At 39.2% G+C, this 15,327-nt stretch overlaps 1 long non-coding RNA gene across 1 annotated transcript; it reads right to left on the reverse strand.

The window, feature by feature from the left end:
- Nucleotides 1–357: 357 nt before the first annotated feature.
- LOC108580753 lies at nucleotides 358–8,320 on the reverse strand. The gene is made up of 3 exons (XR_002515382.2): nucleotides 6,665–8,320; nucleotides 5,174–5,232; nucleotides 358–2,318 (listed from the first exon to the last, which is right to left on the reverse strand). It is a non-coding gene; the product is annotated as an uncharacterized LOC108580753 (long non-coding RNA).
- Between the last annotated feature and the right edge of the window lie 7,007 nt (nucleotides 8,321–15,327).

The following is a 15,327-nucleotide window of genomic DNA, read 5'->3' on the forward strand; positions in this document are numbered from 1 at the left end:
TGAGCTCTGCTGCAGTGTCACACAAACCTGACATCAACCTCCAAACCATTATCATCTTATTTCATAGAAATAAGAAAAAGAAACTATTCCCTTTAGGTTGACCAAAAGCAAAGCAAGAAAAATATCCATGAAAGATGAAATAGCTCAAGGAAGAACTTGATGGAAGCAGAAAATGTGAGCAAGAGATGACTAGGGGAAATGCAAATAGGATAGCCAGATAAAGGATCGTTAGTTAAGTTTTAATTTTAGATAATTTTTTAATAAAAATAAAGTATATCCCAAATATTACCTAAGAAATTTTTATGCTAAATACAATTATATTATTATTGGCTAAATCTGGAACCCTAAATGCCAGCCTCCTCCACCCAAGAACCTTCTGCTCTACTGAAGGGAGTGTATATTTCTCTTTTTAATTTGAGGTGGGGCTTCAAGCCAGTTTTATTTAAATTCATTAAACATACCTTCTTACCTTTCAGTAGACTGGTGGACCTGAGAAATTTTAGATAACTGATAAATAGGTAAGTGTATCAAATTACCTTGTTATTAGTTAGTAATCTGTACTAATCCAGTCATCCACAACTAAGCACATTTTCTATTGCCCTTGTCTTTTTGGTGTTGTTGCAGCACTTTAAAATGAGGACTATTGTCCCAGTGAGTTTTGCTCCTGTGCTACAGAAAGAACAAAAAGTAGACTAGAAATAGTCTTCCTTTTGACATTATGGACAAATTAGATACCCTGAACAACTCTCTTAACTGAATCAACTAGAATTCAGAAAAAAAAATGTGGTTTAAAAAATATTTTAAATGCATCACTGAGCGGGTATAAAAGAATCTATAGAATCCAAAAATGAGATGAAAGCAGGAACCCTGAGTGATAAGCAAGTATCAAACCCTGCAGTGAGGGTTTGTGCTGAAACCTGGAGACCTGGAGACACATTTAGAAAAACTGCACAGTACACAGGCAGGAAAGGTAAAATCACAGGTACTATGCAAAGCAGAGAATCAAATGGGAGACCCCTTTAGAGAATTGAATTTGCAAAGGGCTATGCTCTGAGAATAAAAGAAATGAAATATAAACGCCTCCATGCATGCAGAAAGAGATAATCTGCCTCCACCTTAATGATGCATGGAAGGGAAAAACAGTATTTTTATTGAGATCTCATAATCACACAGGGCTCTCAGGGGGTTCATAGACTAAATTCGTATCAACTCTGTGGCCCAGAAATTCAAGCAGAAAATTTTAAGTAGCCCCAGGGGATTCCCTGGAATCCCCTGTCTTTTTGCTGTTGTTGCAGCACTTTAAAATGAGGACTATTGTCCCAGTGAGTTTTGCTCCTGTGCTACAGAAAGAACAAAAAGTAGACTAGAAATAGTCTTCCTTTTGACATTATGGACAAATTAGATACCCTGAACAACTCTCTTAACTGAATCAACTAGAATTCAGTTGATGATGGCAGCAACCAGGTGGACATGGGCAGTTCCAACTACTTTGGAGGTTGAAGCAGGAAGATTACTTGAGGCCGGGAGTTTGAGGCTGCAGTGAGCTATGACTCTGCCTGTAAATAGCCACTGCACTCCAGCCTGGGCAACTTAGTGAGATCCTATCTCTTTAAAAAAAAAAAGGGGGGGGGTACCAAAAGAGAAATAATGGCAGCAATCTGAAGTTATTGAAGCTTCCCAAAACTCATCCTGAAAACCAAACATAACAACCTAAAAGTGCTGGCAAATGCTTGCCACCAAAAGAAGAACCCATCCAAGTGGCAACCCAGGAAGCACACCTGAGAACAACTGGTGAAACTGAGAGAAGTCTTCATAGGCATCAAGTCGTAGAGCAAAAACTACACGTGGGAATGAGAGAACATCCACACCATGACAGTAATCCCAGCCGTGTCAAATATCAGAAATTGTCAATAATTTCCAACCAGTACCTCCCATTAGCAAACCCACCAAAAGCCAGCTGACATGGAAACCTGTGAAACAAGGTGCCAACTTCCTACATTACAAAACAAGGCAAGGGAGAAACAAAAAATAGATCCATGAGCAAAAAGGCAAATGACCAGCACAGCCATCCTTTTCCTTACTGCTATGCTCATAGAAGCACTTGTCAAGGAGTAAGAATTAGCAGAGCCTCTGCAGACCTAAAGTGGACTTGTATTGTGTTAAGCCACGGGGATTTTGAAGTCATTTGGTTCTGCAGCACAATGTAGACTTACCTTCACAGGAACAAAAATTGGTATCAGAAGTGGGATTCTGCTATAACAAAAAAACCTTCAATATGTGACATTGCCTTAGTGGTCCATTGGTCAGGAGCAGATAAACTGTAATTAGAGGACAGAGTGGCCAGTCATTTTATGCTTTGTGGGAAGCATTTGATAAAGCTGTCATTATAGCAATCTGGAAGGCAGATCATAAGTCTAGTGAATTTATAACCCTAGGGGAGGAGTTCAGAAAACAAAACGTTATTTACATGTTTTGGTTACAATTGTCTACATTCAACAAGGAGCCATAGGGATGGTGTGAGTTCACAGCAGATTCGGCTGGTTTGCAGGAAGGAAGAAAAGAGAATTCTGGGACTTACACAGTATAGAAAGCAACTACTTCTCAATCTTAAACAGTAAAGGATAACATTGAAGAAGTCTAGGCACAATACGGGCCAATTAAAACTCAGTTTGGGGGCAAAAATCCAGACAAAGGTATGGACTGCTGAATTCAGGGATAAATACCTTCAAATTGATTAGAGGCTGGGAGTAAAGGTTGAATTAGCAGTGTGGTAACCAAGAAATCCTTCACTGGAATAATGGCTCAGGGGAAAAGATATTGTATCTGTCTAGGATTTGGGGCTGTTTTTTTAAATGCAAGTTATATATATTTGCTCATGTTTGCAAAAAGAAGGATAAACCAAAAACTTTTTTTAAGTAGTTAATTATTGGAAGGAGAAGGGGACAGCATTGGAAGCAAGATTTATCTCAACATACTGTATTATTGGTTTTATTTTTGAATCATATAGTTGTTTTATATATTCTAAAATATATAATTAAGTTAAAGAGCAATACGTAGAAATTGAATAGAAACAGAAATGAACTTAATTGTATGTCAGTTGGTTACATAACATAGAGAAAAGTATTTCAAGTGACTTTAGAATACACTGGTTTGATTGTAATTATTTAGTAGAATATTTTCTAAGAATAAATAAGGATGCAAAGAAATATTTAACCTCATCTAATAGTCTTATGGTTAATATAATATTTGCTATTGTTATTTTGAAACTAATTAATATCTTCTATGGGATAAATCAAATAAAGACTTACATTAATATTATTAGGAAACAGAATTTTCACTGTGATATTTTAAAAATACAATTTAGAAAGTCAAAGAAGTAAAAATACTGGGTGTTAAGTTGGAATTAAAACCATCAGTTTCAACTCAGAATTTTTGCTGTGTTTTCTTAGCTATGTCCCTGAAATTACTTAAAGGCAATAATATTTTAGTACCAATAAACACTGCTTGCACCTTGATTATGGTCTGTAAATACTATTCCTCACCAAAGGAAATTGGGTTCCCTGGAAGAATAGTTGATTTCAGGGCTGAAACAGGAAACATAAAGATACTAGAGGATATTATGAACAATTTTTTTTGTAAATTTGAAAGTCATTTGAAATATATCAACCCCCAGGGGGGAAAAGTCCTTGCCAGCAATAACCAAAGAAATAGAAAATCTGAACATTTCGATAACCATTAAACAAACTTAATCAACATTATAAAACCTCCCCACAAAGAAAACTAGACCCAGAGAGCTTTATAGGCAAATTCTAGCAAACATTTAAGTAAATAATTATTCTAATCTTACATAAACTCTTCCAGAGAACATTCAAAAAAAATTCAACTCAAATTATGGACTACTGTTACAATTGCACACCCAAACCAAATGAACACAGCACAAAAGTCAGGCTTTACTCAGGAACACAACTGTAAACAGCTTAAGGAAAATATTAGCACCCTGAATCTCAAAGCATGTAAAATGATAATACAACATGATCACGTTGTTTTTCATTCTTAGGAATGAAAGTTTGATTTAAAATTAAGCACTAATTAATATAAATTAATCTAATTTTTTATCTCATTTGACATAAGAAAAGCATTTAATAAAATTCAATATTCATTCATGATTAAAGAGAATAAAACTCAGCATACTAAAAATAGAAAGTCTCTAACTTACTACAGGACATCTGAAAACAACTAATAGCAAACTTCATTCTTAAAACAAGTACCTTCAGCATTGTACTATCAGGCACCTTTAGATACGAAACATGAATGCCCATTTACCACTCCTTCAATTTAACATTGTACTAGAGATCCTAGCCTATACAATAAGATAAGAAAAATATGAAATAAAATAAGATAAAATGAAGATCTGAAAGGGAGACAGGTCAATATTTGCATGTTACATGATTGTTTACATACAAATCCAAAACCGGTACAAAAAATTAGAATAAATAACAAATTTTAGCCTTGCTATTTACCAAATCCATATAAAAATGTCAATTATATTGCTCTATACTCTCAGCAGTCAGAAACCAAAATTTAAAAGATATATTTAATATATATTTTTAAGAAAAGATACATGTATCTAGGAGGAAAAGCTAACAAAAGATGTAACAACCTTTTACAGAAAAAAATATATAAACCTTTATTTCAAGACTTTGTGAAAGACCTAAACAAAGGAGAGATCTGTCATGTTCTTGGACAGAAAGAGTTAATATTATAATGAAGTTAATAAAATGATCTTTAGATTCACTTATGTACTTTAAGATTTCCAAAATATTGTGCAGAGAAACATACAAAAGGAAAACAGCCATAGGAAGAGAATAGCTAACTGAAATTTCAGGGGAGTTACATTTGGGTGGGGGCTGGGAAATGAATTAAACTGGGATTGGGGTCCCAGGAGATTTCTAAAGTTTAGTAATATTCTGTTTCTAAGCTGAGACATAGCTATTCAGGTATTTATGATTTTTATTAAACTGTATGCTTGAGTTTTAGACACCTTTGACTGCATATTTCAAAAATAGTGATTTTATAAAATAAAAATATTAGAAATTTAATTTGCCCAAACTATCAACTAGCTACAGTTGTCTACAAAATATCAATAACGTTAGCCCACTAGACTTGGAAGTACCAAAAGGGTAGACAGTAGATCCTGTTCTTCATCCCATTTTCCATTGTCTGGTACAGCACCTGGATAGAGAAATAGCTCCATAAATATTTTGCAATGAGTGTATAAATAAAGCCTCATTAATTCTCTATAATGGCATACATCCAAGCCAAAGCCAATTATTCTCATCCTCAGAACTCTGCTTTTCTTGTTCATGTATCTCTAAGCCCTGCTGGTGCTCCTATTAGTTCCTGCCCACTGTCTCCTGGATTTCCTTTCTGCTGAAATGCTTAACTCACTTCCTTATATATATTTAATGAAGTTGTCAGTAAAGCCCTTTTTCATCAGTCAGCCTGGTTTGTTTGACTTAAGGTCTTATTAGCATGCCTAATTCCATTTCCAGAAAACACAGTTAATTAAGCTACCAAATCTGTGAGTATGGCCCAGCATCACTCTTGGCATTTAATTTGTATTTATACACCAAGGGAAAATAGTGAACCCAATCCTCTTCCTAGGACTTGAGTAATATGGCAAGAGAACCAGGACTTTCTTGGGAGTCCATGAAAAAGAAATGGAGGTGGTAATCAGAGCACAAAGGAAGATTAGGCTCTGGCATGAGTGGCAAGAGTGCTAGGAGCCCCTTCACTGCAGCCCCCAGCAAAAAACTCATGAGCCCATCCTGAGACTCAGGGCCCTTGGCTTAGTCCCCCTGAAAAGCTTCCATAGCACAAATTATTATAGCTCAGGAGGTGACTACTTTTTAAAATATATATATATTATTTTTTAAAATTTTTGTGGGTATATAGTAGGTATATATATATTTATGTGGTATATGATGTGTTTCCAGAATATATAAGGGACTCAAACAACTCTATAGGAAAAAATCCAATACTCCAATTAAAAAATGGGCAAATAGACTTTTCTCAAAAGAAGACATACAAATGGCAAACAGGTTATTGCATTTTTAAAAAGAGCCTTAGAGTGTCATCCAACCTCCCAGAGGCTCATACTCATGAATGACTTTGGGCTGAGGTGTCTTCTGGTGACTTTGAGAGTAGCACTAACTTGGGGATTTCCATGCTGTTCTGAGAGGAATCAAAGGTCTGCAGAAGATGACACAGAATTGATGCACAGCCAGGCTAGGCCACTCTCAGGAAGCCCAGGGACCACAGGACTCCATCTGAGGCACCTCCTGCAGCTCCTCCCTACCTTAACCTCCAGGGTTCAGGGCTACCTGTGGAAGTTGAATTTCTGCAATAGGCCCAATATTCCCCAGGGAAGACATACAAATTAAACTCTACATGGGGCTCTGGGTTAATTCGATATATTAATGTAACAAATTCAAAGTAGGATAATAAGCTAATAGAATTCTAGTTCTGGAGTGTCAATTACTTCCCAAGGCAGTTTTTGACAGACTTACAATGCTGAAGCAATTTCTGGTTCTAAGAGCATGTCCCTCTCTAAACGGCACCAGCAATTTGTGGCCCTGGTAAGAAGGAAGTCAGGTGATCTTACTTTGCCTGGCAATCAGGCTGCTTTCTGGACTTTGGAGATGTGTGGCTAAGAGAATTTCACGCAACTTCTCTCAGTCTTGCCTTTTCCATCTGTAAAACGGGATCACACAGCCCTCCTAGAGTTGTTGAGAGGGTTAATAACATGATATATATAAGATGGGCTTGTAGGAGATCAAAATACGCCTCTCCAAAAATATGTCACTTTGGCATAAGAATTATTTTGAGCTAAAAGCAACTGAGAAGAAACAGACACAAGAAAAGCTCTCTGCCTTCCTCCTATTTGCCACAAAGCAGGACATAAATTTACAAAGGTATCCCTCCTCCCCTCTCTCCCAGGGAGGGCAAATTTAAACTTTCATCAGCCTAGAGATGGCACCAGAGGAATCTATACAACAAACTTTAGTAACAAGCCTTCAAATGCTATTAGTTTACCATATATTTGCCACCCCACAATTTGCTTTCCCTAGAGACTCAAGGTCCTTTTCCTTTGTCGATCACTAAAAGTTTGTTGTCCCTTTGCTAAGATTTTGTAAAAGTTCAAGTTCTAACCAAACCTTTGAGTTACTCATCTCTGGGTACTCCTATGTGTTACATATGTGATATACATGTTAATAACTGCTGTTTTTCTCTTACCAATCTGTCCTTTGTTACAGGGGCCCAGCTGAGAATTTAGAAAAGTAGAGGGAAAATTATTTTTCTTCCCCTATAGGTTGCAAAGAGTAGGTACCCAATATACTATAGCTATCTGTATACTAATAATAATTTATAATATTAATTTATCCTTATTATTCCATCCCACTCTCACCAGATTCTGGGTCTTCCTCCCCTGCCCCACGCCACCACCCCTAATTTTCCAGATGTGCTCCACAAAACTAAAGCATCAACTCTAGAAGCAGAACATCCTGGGTTCTAACTCCAACTCTGCCAACTAATAGGGGTACAACTTTAAACAGTCATGTCCTTCCTCTAAATACCATGGAATAATAATAGGACCCACCTTAAGAGATCCTGATCAGATAATTCAAGGAAATTGACCAGTTCAGTGCTCAGTAAATAATAGTCATTTATTATTACTTCCTCAATTCCTCAACTCAAATTCCTGGTATCCCAATGCTGATTATCTTCTCCAGGACTTGGAAAGAGATTACCTTTCAAAACCTGCAATTTACACTAAACAAATAAATTGCTAACAGCTTTAACCCTAATAATAGGTTGTTAACAAGACAAATCTCTAATTACTGGAGATATTGTAAAAATACTCTTGAACACGGGGTTCTCCCTGGCTCTTCGGTCCCTCTTTCCACACTCTCGTGTTGTTGAGTTGCTCAGTAACTGTTCCAGACTTCTGAGAGGAGTCCAACACCCACTCTGAACTCTCAAAGACCAAAAACAGTGTTTTTGTTTATATTCTTAAAAGAATAGAACAGTGTGGGGTTATTCAGCAATTATTTCCTTGACGCAATTTCTTTTTTAATTTTTATTTGGCAGTTGTTCCCTCCTCTCTTAATTTTGACAATTTAACATATCTCATTAAAGATATTTCCATAACCCAGAATCACTATTAGCATATCTCCATTGTGACACCTAGGGATATTGCTCAGACTCACTTTGCGTGGGTACTCTTGGCCTTGTGGGAAATGGGGTGTTACTTTCATTTGCAATTTGCTTTTTCTTTTCTTTTTTCTTTTTCTTTTTCTTTTTTTTTTTTTTTTTTTTTACTTGCAGCCAAAATCATCCCCAGGGTGAAAAAAGCCATGGTCAATTCAATAAAAAAAAGTGGGGAAAACTAGTTATCCATGTGAGATAAATGTTAAAATGAGAGTCTGACTTTAGAACAGGCCCAAAGAAGAGCCTATGGGCTAACACTTCATTGTGGCAAGGACGAAGAGCAAATTACTGAGCTGGCCACAGCTTTGCCACCAACACAGCTCATTGCAGTTCTCACAGCACATCTTCCGGAAGGCCATAGGAAACCACTGCATCTTAGAACACCATGGGAAAAGGAAGCAATCTAAATGCTGGCTTTTCCCTTCCCCTCCTCACTACCATTAGCAGAAGCCCACCTGCTGAGGCTTTAACTCCCTGGTACTTCCTGGTTATGTTCCCTGACCCCTTGGAGAGCCGCTAAGGAAGTTAGAGGCTTCACAGGTCCCATATGGCCTGTGTGGCAAACTCTGCTTGTCAGTCAGTGCTGAAGAGGGGATTTTTCAGTCTGTGGCATTGGGGGCCATAACTTTATGATCATGAATGAACCATTGCCAGGGTTGCTCTGGCCAGGAAACAAGGCAGGTAGCCAGGATCCAGGGCAGTCGGCAGACCCAGGCATATCTGGGGTGGTGCATAAACTGGGTCTGCTACAGATCCCTACCTCCTACTTTATACAAAAAAAAAAAATTCTGGAGCATTAATGACCTAATGTTTTAAAGAAAAATAAACAATTGAAATCTAGAAAAAATAAGATACTTTATTTGTGGGTAGGAAAGGCTTTCCTAAACAAGACACAAAAAGCAAAATCATAAGGAAACGCTTTATCAATTTGACTGCTCTAAAAATTACACTTTGTGTAAGTCAGTTGTTCTCAGCTGGGGCAATTTTGTGCCTCAGAGGATATTTCACAATACCTGGAGACATTTGGGTTGCCAAACTCAGAAGGGGAGGCACGATCTGACTGGCATCTAATGGATAGAGGCCAAGGATGCTTCCAAAAATCCTACAACGCACAGGGCAGTCCCCCCACCCCACCCAGTCAAAGAATTATTCAGCCCCAAAGTCAGTAGTGCCAAGGTTAAGAAACCCAATCATAACAGTTAATAGAGAAGTTGGAGACCAAGAGAAGTTGTTTGGCATGTATATCCCAAATAAAAGATCAGACTCTAATAGAAAGAAACTCAGAAATCAATAAGAAAAAGGCTCAACAGAAAAATGAGACATCATTTTTCATCTTTTCAACTGGTAGAAAAAAATTAAATCCATTACTATCAAGCAATAAGGAGAACATAGAAGATTCTCATATTCTGCTGGAAACAGTGTAAACAGGTACAGTCGCCCAGTATGGAAAGCTATTTGACAGCATCTATCAAGATATGAAATGCCCATGTCCCCCCAGTAGCATATCAGGAAAAGTGCTGAGTGCCTCTTTGGGGTCTGCTTCTTAGAACAACACCAACATGAGCTCCCCTATGCATTCCTCTTTTCTTAGGATAGAATTTGGAACTACCTTCCACCTAGCTTCAACCCTGCAGACATGGCTAAATCACGGTCTATGGCCATGTGAATGGAGTCAACGCTCCACTTCAACTGCTCACATTGGGACTATTCCATGAGAGAACATAAACTTCTACTTTATTTAATCAGCTATATTTGGGGGTCTCTTTGCTGAAATAGCTTGCTCTTTCCCTATTAGTATTAGTACACAATTGTATTAGTACACAATTCAGTGACAGTATACCTTGTGGTTAGAGGATTAGAACATTCCCCTCTGTGGAGGGCAGCGGAGCTGAAGATTGAGTTCATCATCAATGGCCAGTGAATTAATCAGTCATACCTATGTGACAAAATTTCCACAAAGACCCAAAAGGTCAGGGTTTGAGGATCTTCCATGTTGCTGACTGTCGGGTCTCTGAGCCTAAGCCAAGCCATCACATCCCCTGTGACTTGCGCGTATATGCCCAGACGGCCTGAAGTAACTGAAGAATCACAAAAGAAGTGAAAATGCCCTGCCCCTGCCTTAAGTGATGACATTCCACCACAAAAGAAGTGAAAATGGCTGGTCCTTGCCTTAAGTGATGACATTATCTTGTGAAATTCCTTTTCCTGGCTCATCCTGTCTCAAAAATCTCCACCACTGAGCACCTTGTGACCCCCACTCCTGCCCGCCAGAGAACAACCCCCCTTTGACTGTAATTTTCCTTTACCTACCCAAATCCTATAAAACGGCCCCATCCGTATCTCCCTTTGCTGACTCTCTTTTCGGACTCAGCCCGCCTGCACCCACGTGATTAAAAAGGTTTATTGCTCACACAAAGCCTGTTTGGTGGTCTCCTCACATGGACGCGCATGACACTGACCTCACGGAGGTGCCTGGAAGTTGGCACACCCTAAAAGGGCATGGAAGCACCATACCCTTCCCACATACCATGCCCCGTGCTTCTCTTCCAACTGGCTGCTCATCTGTATGGTTATCATATGCTTTATTAATATAACATCTGGTTAAACGTAAGTGTTTCCTTGAGTTCCATGAGCCACATTAGGAAGTGAACAAACCTGAAGAGGGGGTTGTGGAAACCCCCAGTTTATAGTCAGTCAGGTGTTCTAGAGGCTAGGAATTGCAGTTGGCATTTTCAAGTGGCAGGTAGTCTCATAGGACTGAGCCCTTCACCTGTGGGATCTGACTCTGACTACAGGTAGACAGTGTCAGAATTAAACTGAATGACAGAACACCCCCTTGGTTTCTAGTGGAGAACTGCTTGGTGTGTGGGGAAACTTCACGCACATCTGGAGTGAGAAGTGAAGCAGGATGTGCCATGTTGAGTAGGATGTGTTGTGAGAGTAGTAAAAACAGTCTTTTTTTCATCCCTTGCAGTGGTCAAAGAACTCTTTCTGTGATGTTTTTCTTTTAAATAAGAGAAAGTATTAACACCGTGTGCAATTTTTTTTTTTTACTTTAAGTTCTGGGATACATGTACAGAACATTCAGGTTTGTTATATAGGTATACATGAGCCATGGTGGTTTGCTGCACCTATCAACCCATCATCTAGGTTTTAAGCCCCACATGCATTGGGTATTTGTCCTAATGCTCTACCTCCCCTTGCCCCCCATCCCCCAACAGGCCCTGGTGTGTGATATTCTCCTCCCTGTGCCCATGGGTTCTCATTGTTCAACCCCCACTTATGAGTGAGAACATGTGGTGTTTGGTTTTCTGTTCCTGTGATAGTTTGCTGAGAATGATGGCTTCCAGCTTCATCCATGTCCATGCAAAGTACATGAACCCATTCTTTTTTATGGCTGCATGGTATTCCATGGTGTATATGTGCCACATTTTCTTTATCTAGTCTATCATTGATGGGCATTTGGGTTGGTTCCAAGTCTTTGCTACCGTAAATAGTGCTGCAATAAACATACGTATTCATGTGTCTTTAGAGTAGAATTATTTATATTCCTTTGGGTATATACCCAGTAATGGGATTCCTGGGTCAAATGGTATTTCTCATTCTAGATCCTTGAGGAATCGCCACACTGTCTTCCACAATGGTTGAACTAATTTACATTCCCACCAACTGTGTAAAAGTGTTCCTGTTTCTCCACAGCCTTGCCAGCATCTGTTGTTTCCTGACTTTTTAATAATCGCCATTCTGAGTGGTGTGAGATGGTATCTCATTGTGGTTTTGTGCAATTTTCAAAACTTCTTTAAAACAATTGATAAACATTTTGTTGCTAAAGTACATTCAAGAAATGATAAGTACAATTAGTAAGAGTCCTGTGCAAGACAACTAAGGGTACATGTTCCTGGTGGGCCCAGGTCTGCAGGCCTGTCCAATGTGTTTGCTATGGGACTTTAGTCCAATTGCATCATCTCCAAGGTTAAGTTTCTTCAGGTAGATAAAATAAGGGCAATCACGCCTCATTCGCCTGACTGTTGTGAGGAATAAAAGAAATAATGTATGTCAAATTCTTAGAACGGTGCCTGCATTTTGGAAGCACATAATACATAAAAGTAATTATTAGTAGTAGTAGTAATATTAGTGTTAGTATTATTAGAATATGTGTAAAAAACTGTCTATTCTAATAAATATATTTGTGAAAATATAAATGAAAGAGTTAGATAGCCAATGAAGGAAAGAATAAAACAAAATTCAGCTCCATTTATTATGTATGTATTGAGTGCCTATTGTATACTAGACATTAAAGATACAAAGATGAGTAGGACCTAGTCCCCTGCCTTTAAAAAGCTCAGAGTCTAATTGTGATGATAGATTAAACTAAACCTCTAAATATGATGTAGAACCTCTAATCTGTGCAACAAGAGGAGTAGAACAAAGAAACTAGCAATTCCTTCTTCAGCTGGTTGGAGAAACTGGACTAGGAAGTCTTCAAAGGGAAGCTGACATTAGCCATGAAGTTCTGGCAGCAGGAAAAGCCATGTACCAAGGGCAGTTAAGGCAAAAACGGAGCCACCACATTTGTGGGAATCTATTAATAGATGTGAAAGTAAAAGGGATGACAGACCAGACTCTAGAAACATCCGAGGCCAAAACAGGAGGAACTTTGAATGCCAAGTTCCAGAACTTCACCCTGGCAGTAGTGTGTGGATATGAAGGGAGTAGGCTGAGAAACAGAAAGAGGAGGAGGCAGCTCCTGAACACAACAAGAGCAAGGGGATACAGAAGAAAGGCTGTGGAGGAGGCAAAATCCACAGTCATTGATGATGCATGGGACATGGGAGAAGAAAGAAAAGGAGGACTGAAGATGGCTGTCAGGCTTCCAGCTGGTACAACTGGTTGTGCCTCTGAAATATAGGAGAGAGCCATGCAGTGGGTGGGTTCATAAGGCTGATATTATAACAAGCCAGCCAAGTCCTGTGCTGCCAGGCCCAAGGGTGTGAACTGTTGGTGGCGTTGCCAGATCCTGCAGGATGATCTGATGGGCAGGATTAGGAAGAAGCCAGAGGTAGGGAAAGGCAACTGCTAGCCTTCTGCTCTCCACAGAACCCCGGAAAATGGCATCCACCGGCCAGTGATCATGTTCTTAAATACGCCCTCGAATGGCCCAGCCCCACATCTGACTCATCATCTTTCGCAAGCATTTCTATTTAAATCTTCCAGGCCACAAGTGCTGCAGACACAACAGATGGAAATACGTAATCCGGTATTAGGATCCCTGGTATCTGTGTGCTTAATCTTTAATATTTTCAATTAAATCATGAGGAAATAATTATGCAAACCATAAATTCACCATCCACAGGGAAGTGATTAGTTTATTATCCTTGAGAGGTTTATAGCAGGGCATCTAAAAGCTTTAGATAAGGAGCTAATTTAATTTTGGTTCTCCTTTTGCTAAGATTTCTTACTCTGGGGTAATATATACAAAATAGGAAAAACATGTGAGGTCTGTAGGTCAAGAATATTAGCATGATTATTAATAACCAGAAATGTGACTTTCATACTGTTTTACTTCTTCAGTCTCCAAAGTTCTCTCTCACCTACTATCTCAATTCTTCTTAAAGATAATATAAATAAAGCAAAAATTCCAAAAATGAAGTAGCTAATTTATGATGGAAGCAAACTGTACTTTGGGAAGAGTCTTATCTTCAATGTAGATATTGCCAAGCTTACAATACTTTGAATCACAGAATTCTGTTGCTGAAGGAAATCATTCCAGAGAACTTTGCTTGTCTGAGAGGTGAAACAACGAAGGCACAGAGCAGACTGATAGTTTGGGGACACTGCCAGTTGGTCAGGAAAGGTGCAGGGACCAGAACCCAGGTTTCCTACCCTCAATCCAGCATTCTCCCCTCCACCCCTTACTGCTTCCCTAGCTGTCACTCACACATTCTTTCAAAAATCAGATTTCAAACTTCAAACTAAAAGTATCTGAATTGTAATTATCTATATTTGAGCCCATCTCTCTTATTCCATCTCTCCCTAGTGACTTTAACCTCTTCCCTCCCTCACTGTTTTTTTTCAAATTCATAAGCCTACCACCCTTGAAAAAAAGCATCCCTTTGATCACACCTCCCTCTCAGGTTGCCTCCTCCCCTTCTTCCCTTCAAGCTTGGCTTTTGGAAAGAATGTCTATCCTCCTGAACCCCTCTTCTTTCCCTCCCATTCACTCCTCAGTTCACTGCCATCTGGAATCTGTAGCTGCAACTCCACCAAACTGTTCTCACTGAAGCCTCAGACTTGGCACAACTCAAGGACCTTGTTCTTTTTGGACATCTGTACTACATGGGATGGTGTTGATCACTCTTTTCTTTTTGAAATACTCATCACCTAACTACTGTGATAGCAGCTCTTTGGTGTTTCTTTCCTTCTCATTCTCCCTAATCAACACTTCACTTTTATGAGCCAGTGGGCCCATGAGGCACGAGTTGACAAATCTGGCAGGGGCAGGAGAGAGACATGACTCTCCCAGATGCGGCACCTCCTAAAACTTCACATCCACCACCCCAAATCAGAAATCTCGTTTTCCTTCTTTCAGTTATTCATCCAACAAATATTTATCAAGTACCAACCGTATGCCAAATAATGTGCACAACACATGGGGATACAGACATGAGAGGTAAGGGCTTAGCCTCTGCCTTCAGTCCACACCTGCCTCCCATCTACTCCTCTCCAACCCATCCACCTTTCAGAAAGATGCAGCTAAGCATGCATTCCCCTTTGATTAAATCCTCCAGTGGTTCTCTTATCAAACCCAGTGCCTCAGCATGGCATATAACTGGTACTAACCTATCTTTCTAACCAAAGCTCTCACCACTCTCCCCAGGGAGCAGTCCAACCTCACAGAACATCTTAGCAATTTCCCCAAATGTACCTATGCTGCCTGCCTCTATGCCTTTACATATGCCGTCTCCTTTCTCCAGAACATGCTTCACTTACCTTCTTTGTGTGGAAATATTATCCTCATCCTCCAAAGACAGCAAACATTTCATCTCCCCTCTCACA

The sequence above is a fragment of the Papio anubis genome, chromosome 1 (assembly GCF_008728515.1).
Source record: "Papio anubis isolate 15944 chromosome 1, Panubis1.0, whole genome shotgun sequence".
NCBI classification, from domain to species: domain Eukaryota; kingdom Metazoa; phylum Chordata; class Mammalia; order Primates; family Cercopithecidae; genus Papio; species Papio anubis.